The sequence below is a fragment of the Motacilla alba genome, chromosome 2, assembly GCF_015832195.1.
Source record: "Motacilla alba alba isolate MOTALB_02 chromosome 2, Motacilla_alba_V1.0_pri, whole genome shotgun sequence".
Lineage (NCBI taxonomy): Eukaryota > Metazoa > Chordata > Aves > Passeriformes > Motacillidae > Motacilla > Motacilla alba.
This window is the reverse complement of record NC_052017.1, coordinates 127,166,161-127,173,452: the sequence shown is the minus strand read 5'-3', so window position 1 is coordinate 127,173,452 and position 7,292 is coordinate 127,166,161. Positions and strand designations below refer to the sequence as shown.

Below are 7,292 nucleotides of genomic sequence, written 5' to 3'. Positions count from 1 at the left end.
GGAATACGTTTAGGGGAAGAAAGTGACTCCATGTTGTCCGAATTCCTCAAGGAACAGAAAGTAAAAAAAAATAAAAAATAATAAATAAAAAAAATTAAAATTGGAGACTGTTGAAATGCAGATTTGAAGTACTTTCTTATTTTATTTTTTGGGTTCCGCGACATTATTGTGAAGAAGAAAAAAAAAAAAAAGAAAAGTTGTTGTGCAATACTGAATTTCAGACATGTACCACAAGTTAATGGTAGACTAACACTGAGGGGGGGTGGGGTCTAGGCATTGTGCTTTTGTCAGCATACTCTTGAGCTTTTAAGTCTACTATGTCTGAACTGTGGTTTCTTGTTTATCCTTTTTTTCTTTAGTTGGACTGTAATGTATGGTCTGTCAACCTGTGAATCTTTTAAAGTATGATTCAGGTATTGTTGTATTCTTTACTGTGTAATAAAAATGTTAAAAAATCTGTATTCCTACCTTCTCCGTGCAACTTCATTCCCAATGTTCCCTCTGTGAGTGGTGCTTTATGAACCACTAGCCCCAGAGCAGGAAAATGTCACTTGAAGTGCTGCCAGGGGTCACAGGGTCTTGTAATGTCTTTTTTTTCCAGTTTCTGGATGAGAACGACAGCCTTGGTGTCTGGCTCTTGAGGGGATCTCCTCTGACTTTCAGGTTATGGCTGTGCCCAGCTAACTCAGATCTGTTCCTTGTTTGTGGCAAGGAGAGACCTTGTAAGAAAACCCCTAAAATGCCTAATCACTTGCATCAGAGATGTGCTGTGTCTTCAAAGTCAAACTAATGCCTAGATTAATTGCTGTCATAAAGCATATCTATTTTTAATGGTTCCTCTGCACTTGAGCTTTTACACAGACCACTATTTCTATTTTAAACTTAATGGGAATACTCATTAAGAAAGGGAAGCACCTTCCCTGAGGTGTAGACTGAGCAGTAACTTTTACAGCCCTTGTCCAGTGCAGTTCCCAAGGGCGCTCTGGTACATGCAGGGCTTAATTAACCATGCTGTCTCCAGAAGTAAATCCATCTCTAGTGTGATTGTTACAGAAATTAAAGACTGCCCTAGAAGGAGGAGAACATCCTCAATGTGATTTCCATTTATATCCAGTATTTGGTCCTAACTCTGTACCATGGTCTGCTCCCAGGTACTTTCTGTGAGTACATAGATGTTGCTGATTGTGTTCAAACACTGGTGCTTTGCCAGTGTAAACCATCCTCCATGGACCCTGTAATTCTCTTGCTTCTTGTTGCAGACACTTAGCATTTTTTAAGACATGAAATAATTACCTTGACCCCAAAGATATTTAAATTGGGATTTGATAGCATCATTCCCCACCTCCCTCCCAGAAGGGAAGAGAAAGTGTGAACATTGCAAAGCTATTTAATGGATCAATACTTTTTAGAATGATTTTTTTTCAGTTTGTGTTTTTAGCAGAATTATAGATATATCCAAATGTCCTTAAGACTCTTGATATGGAGCATCAGCTCTTCACCTTGTTACAGAAAGAAGGTATTCTTTGTCCATTTTGCAAGTTGGTATAAGGTAAAGAGGACATGCAGCAGCATAAATAAATGCATCGTGAAGACATGTGAAATGCATTTTTATTTTTTTCATGTCAGAACACCAGCACTGAACTAAATCCTCTTTTGAGGTTCTTGCCAGGCTTCTAGTAATTTGATTAATTTCTCTTATCATCAGTACAATCTGTATTTTTGAAAGCATTTTGGTATTTAGAGTTTCCGTTAAGGCTGTTCTTGAGCAAGCCCAGTGTTTGTGAATGACCACCTGGAAGTTGGAAGCTCTCCTGTGCCTCAGCAGGCAATGTGACTTTGGCTCTGGAAGGGGCCACTGCCAAGTGTGAGTTGATTTTTGACCCTTCCAGTTACACTGCCATTAAATGGCATTTAAAGTGGAAAGGGAATTGGAACACAGACTTGTCAGTTTTCAAACCACAAGCTTCAGAGAGCGGAAAATAATTGTCAGCCTACATCATGCATTGGGGAATGCTAACTATGAAGAGTGAGAGGTTCTGCCCTCTGATTGTTTTTTTTCTGTGTGTTAAACTGCAGTGCCTGGCTTTGTAAGCTGAGGCACAGGTAAAATGTAGACTATTTACCATTTTCACTCATTTCCCCCACAATCCATGGGCTGTAAGTACCCAATCCTGTGTTAACAGAGCACACTCAGAAAGTGGTGTCAACTCTGATAAATCTGCTTTCCTCTGCCTTAGTGTGAGACATCAGCCAAAACCAGGGTGATTTGCTTCATATTTTGGGATCTTCAGAGAAGTGGTGGCAAATTTAAAATATCTGTCAGAAGGAAAGAAAACCTGATAAGATTCAAGAGAGGAAGTAACATGTACCTTCTACTGCCCTCTCTGAGGTGTACTGAGGAGGATTAGGTCACACTGACAAGCTGACTTGAGCTGAGCAGTAAACTCAGGGTTTGAGTTTGTACACCTTGCTGCAGCTGCTTTCCTGTAGTTCCCTTGTTTTTCCATCAGTTATTCCAGCTCTCAGACTGTTGATTCATGTGGTGTATGTGCCATGTTTGGAGCTGAATTTCCTCATGTGTATTGGGCACAGCAGTGGGAACAAGCAGTAACCCCTGAATTCCTGGGTTTTCCCTTACAAGTTTTTAGTCTTTGCATGCAAGGTCAGTACCACTACTGAGCTCGAGAAGAACCGGAGACACTCTCCTCATTGCCCCAAGCCAGAGCCCTTGTCCCTGACATGCAGCCGCTGTCTCAGGCAGGGAGGCCATTTCTGAATGGGTCACCAATGGCTGTGAATTTTGCTGTTCCCCTCCTACAGCCAAAGAAATGCCCTGTGATGGAAGACAGAGCCAGCTGAGCACTGATCCTGTTCACTTCCTGCTCTCAGAAGGGTTTCCCCCCACTCCTTCCCATGTCTTCTGTTCACCAGTCTGGTTCACAGGACCTTGCTGTCTGACCCAGTCACCTCCAGATCAGCACATCTGCTCTGGTTGCTGCAACCCACGTAGCACTGCAGTGAACAGTTAAGGACTTTATTTCTGTGCACCCCTTGCTCTGCTGTCCCTGTTTTCTGCCTCCCCCAGCCCACTGCACCAGGAGGCTTGGTTTGGGAGGTAGAGAAGGAGCTGCTGAGGCGAGGGTGGCTGGAAGGAAAGCCAAGGTACTAAGGCTCACTAGATGGCTCTGAACCAGGGTGGGCCATGTCAGGCTGCATGAGAGGACATCTGTGTTTTTTTCCTTGCTGTTTCTGCCCTTGCTTTTTCCTGCAGGTCTGAGCACTGTGCTGCCATTTTTTTCATCAGAAAAAGGAGTTAACAGTGCTTCCACGTCTGCAAAAGCATGTTGAGGCCACCAGAGAAAAGGGCAGTGCACAAGGTAAGTATTCATTCTAACAGCAGGACACCTATCTTGAGGGTACTGGAAAAAAAGAGGCAAGATAGAGCAGAGGAATGTAAACATGCTGGCTTTGAAGGCTAGGACCATCTTGTTCAGTCTAGATCAAACACCAGCTTCTAGGCATGGGCATGAGCCCAAGAGCACACGAAGTGCATGCACAGTTCAGTGAGCACACTGGTGTCCCTGGGCTGCACCAGGCAGACACTAACAGCAAAGCAGGAATTAAGCACCGCAGCACACTGACAGAGTTATGTTTCCTTAGAAATCATTAAACCCAAAGGCAAGTTGTTTTATAAAGGAAACACCCTGTGTAAAGTGCAAGAGATGAGAAATGACAGGGAATTGGCTCCTAACCATACTATGAGCTTGGAAAAAGCAGCAGATGTAGACTTGTGCAATTTTCTAGCATGTAATTTGTTTTTACATTATGTACAACTTGAGGTAAAATGCACTGAGACCCTGTCCCACAGTTCATGTTAGACAGGCAGCATGGCTGTGTAAAGATGGTTTCTAGTTCTCTCTCCATCCTGTATAGCTGGTCGTCCCTCTCAGGGGCAGTCAGTGTGTGTGAGCACAAAGTGTGCTGAGACCTGGTTTTACCACTGGCCATGGCTGGTCAGAGCCCAACAGCTTCTACAGGGCCCCAGCCAGCCCAGACACAGGGGCTAGGAAGAGCACACACATTCAGGCTGCACCATAAAGATGTTCTTTTCCCCTCTATTTCTACTGTGATAAGGAAGACATGCTCTGAAGCAGTCTGGGTCTCTCCACTCTCCTCCACTCCCAAGCAGGCAACAAGAAAGAAGCCATGCAGCTTCCTGTCTCCCACTCTGGGATGCTGTTGTAGCAGCTTTTGTAGAGCACTTGGAAGAAAACTCTGCTTGCATCTTTTCTTCTTTGTATCTTACAAAGACCAAATGGATGCTTTAAGTCTTTTTGTTGTTGTTTTTGTTGGTTTTATTTCTGGATGGGAGAAAACCACAAGAAAGACTGACACTGAAGTTTCTCTGGAGGCTCCTTTTGTGTGCACGTATGTCCAGCCCTGCGCTCTGAGGCAGCGCGGGTTGCCCTCCGCACAAAACGTCTGCCACCCATGTGAGCTCGTGCGCTGTGGTTTGCATCGCTGTGCTCTCAATACCACTCACAAAGCAGCCCCTCAGGTCCCATGTCCAAGCTCTTTAAATGTTTAGACGGTGTTTAAACGTTGTGTGAAATTTTTTCACTTTAAATGTTTTTGGGGGCTTTTTTAAAACTAATGTAAAAAACATTTCTTGAAGCCTGACGTCAGTTGTGGTTGATGGGCTTTGTTTATTCATGCCAGTTAACAGGCTAAGTGGAGGTCTACCGTACTTTTGCAAGCAATCTTAATCCCTTTGACTGAATAGCAAGAAGAAAAAGATGGGTTGACAGAGGCAGTTAGCAGAGATCATACTTACACATGTTTGTTTTCAGTAATTAGTCACAGTGTTAATAGAAACATCCACTTTAAGCAAAGACGGCTGATTTGCACAAACAGTGGGCCATATGCTCTGGTGGGTGTGGAAGGGGGCTGATAACGCTAAAAAACTTTTCAGGCATTTTTATATGTGAAAACCTGCTATTATATTTATTCATTTATTTATCCAGTGTAATTATTTTTGCGCCAGTTAGGGTTTGCAACATTTTCCGCTTCAAAACATCAGAATAAAAACAGAGGTCTCCATGTTCACCTTGTCTGTCTCTCTCTCTTCTCTCCCTCCCGCCTCCTCTCTCTCTCTCTCTCTCTCTCTCTCTCACACACACACACACACACACACACACACACAGAGAACAAGGGAGTTTTTAAGTGGCTGTCTATTGCTCAGGGCTTACATATGGACAGCATATGAAAATGAACTAGGCTGTAGGTGTTTTAACAATGTAATTTAGATCTGTTGCCTTTTTTACTTTTCCAATGGTGCCAGATGGGTTTTGCTGCCAGAGTATGAAAGTAACTGCTGCCTTTTACAAAGATTTATTATTTTTTGGTGATATGACAGACTAATACTAGTTCCAAAGGGGTATATATGCTGAGTTGTTAACATACCCCTTTGATTCCAGCGTATTCTGTTCCTGTCAAGTGTAATGGGGAAACTTCCTATATGTTATGAAATGCTATTCAGCTGCATGTCTCTCCAGTTTTGGATTTGGTTTTGATTTTTTTTTCCCTAAATAATAAAGCTAATTGTTTTAACTTCAAACAGAAGCCTTTTTTCTTAGACAAAATCATAGCTTCACTTTCATAAGGAGCTCATGATCACTATAGGTTTTCGAGAGAGGAAACTGTTTGAGTTTGTGTTTTTGCTTTTGCTCACTGTTGTGTCTCTAAGCATGTTTATGATTTACTCAGCATGATGCTTTTGACTTTGCTCGTGTGAAACATCAGATATTTTGCAATTCACCCTCTTGCAGTAGGCTCAGAACAGAATCACAAGCTCCAGCTCTGGGATGCATCTCTGACTACCTGTGGGGAGGTGCCAACAGAGACAAGCATCTTCCTCTGTGTGTCCTCTGAGGCTGGTTTTCTGCCAACCATTCCCAGTGGGGCCTGGGCACTTTGAGAGGGTTTGTTCATTTCTAAATGACAACAGCCAAGTTGCAAAGTAATTCACCTCTGAATCTACTGCCTGATGCAAAATACGATTCTCAATTTTATTTACTTTAATACTTTACAGTTGAAAAACAGGTGCATATCCATTTGAAAATCTAAAAGTGTGACAGAAATGAATTCACCACTTGTATAACAAAAAAACCCAGGCCCACACCATCCAGGCACACACACAAAGACTATGACAGAAACAGTTCTGGCATGTTGCACACCCACAACTTCTTAGACTGCCTTTCAGTGGCCTCTTTGGTCATCCGTGTCTTTGCACCATGGTTTGTCCCACAAGCTGTGTGATGTGTCTGTGTCATGCAGGCTGCTCTTCACACAGAGGCTAATTCCCTAGTGAAGAAGTAAGGAAGGCAACCACTGGCAATGCCCACGTATTTCAGTGTGAGGCAGGGAAAAGCTAATGGGAAACCATGGTTGTAGAGCTGTAGAACAAAGAGAATAGACTGCTCTCTGTGTCCATGAGCAAAGGCAAAGAAAACAATGAGCTAAAGTTGTAGCACTGCTTTAAGTTGCACACTGGGCAAAACTTTTTCCTATAAAGGATGTTGGAGCCCCAGTAAGAACTACCTGGGAGGGTTTGAAATCCCAGTGACAGAAGTGTTATTACAGTCAGGCTATACAAATGTCTGCCTGACTGACTAGATATGGAGTCTGCCTTGGGACTGAATGAGTCCCAAAGTCCTGAGGGGCACCTGTTTCCCTGATTACTGCAGCAAACAGTCAGCATTATCCAGCACTGCTCTTCTCATTTGCTCCACTTAGGCAATGCCATTTTCTAAAGCGTCTGCTGGATAGACTTTAGTTTGTAACCATGGCAGATGAGAGACCTTCTGCTGACTCCTTCTTCACCTGCTTCCACAGTGGTGTTGTCACAGCTGGCTGCTGTTGGCCTGGGTTTGTGTGGCATTTGCACATCCCTTCATTCCTCTCACAAAGCATCACAGCTGAGGGCTTTGGCTGGACACCCCTGGAGGGTGAAGGTGGCTCAATGGACGACCCAGCTTGGCTCTGACAGAGCTGCTGCTTTGCAGGAGGCCGGCAGCCAGCAGCCCTTGTGGTCCAAGTACATCTCTGCCTTTACCAGGGTGGCTGGCTTTCCTTAGGAGTGGTTTGGTTCTCTGCACCTGGGCTCCCAAAGAGGTGATGTGCTGTGAGCAGAGGTGAGGGCCCTTGACAGGCTGGCAGGCTCCAGTCGGAAATGCTGGAGTCAAAGCCGGGCTGCTTTTGGCTCCCCTCCCAAACCAGGGTAACGGCCTACC

General features: G+C 44.0%; 1 protein-coding gene across 9 annotated transcripts in view; it reads left to right on the top strand.

The window, feature by feature from the left end:
* RUNX1T1 (RUNX1 partner transcriptional co-repressor 1) overlaps positions 1-461 on the top strand; it is a 115,938-nt gene extending 115,477 nt beyond the window's left edge. For all 9 annotated transcript variants that reach the window (XM_038162446.1, XM_038162482.1, XM_038162517.1 and 6 more), the window contains one exon: positions 1-461. This exon is cut by the window's left edge and continues 3,644 nt beyond it. The gene's annotated coding sequence lies outside the window, so the exon portion shown is untranslated.
* The last annotated feature ends 6,831 nt before the right edge of the window (positions 462-7,292 follow it).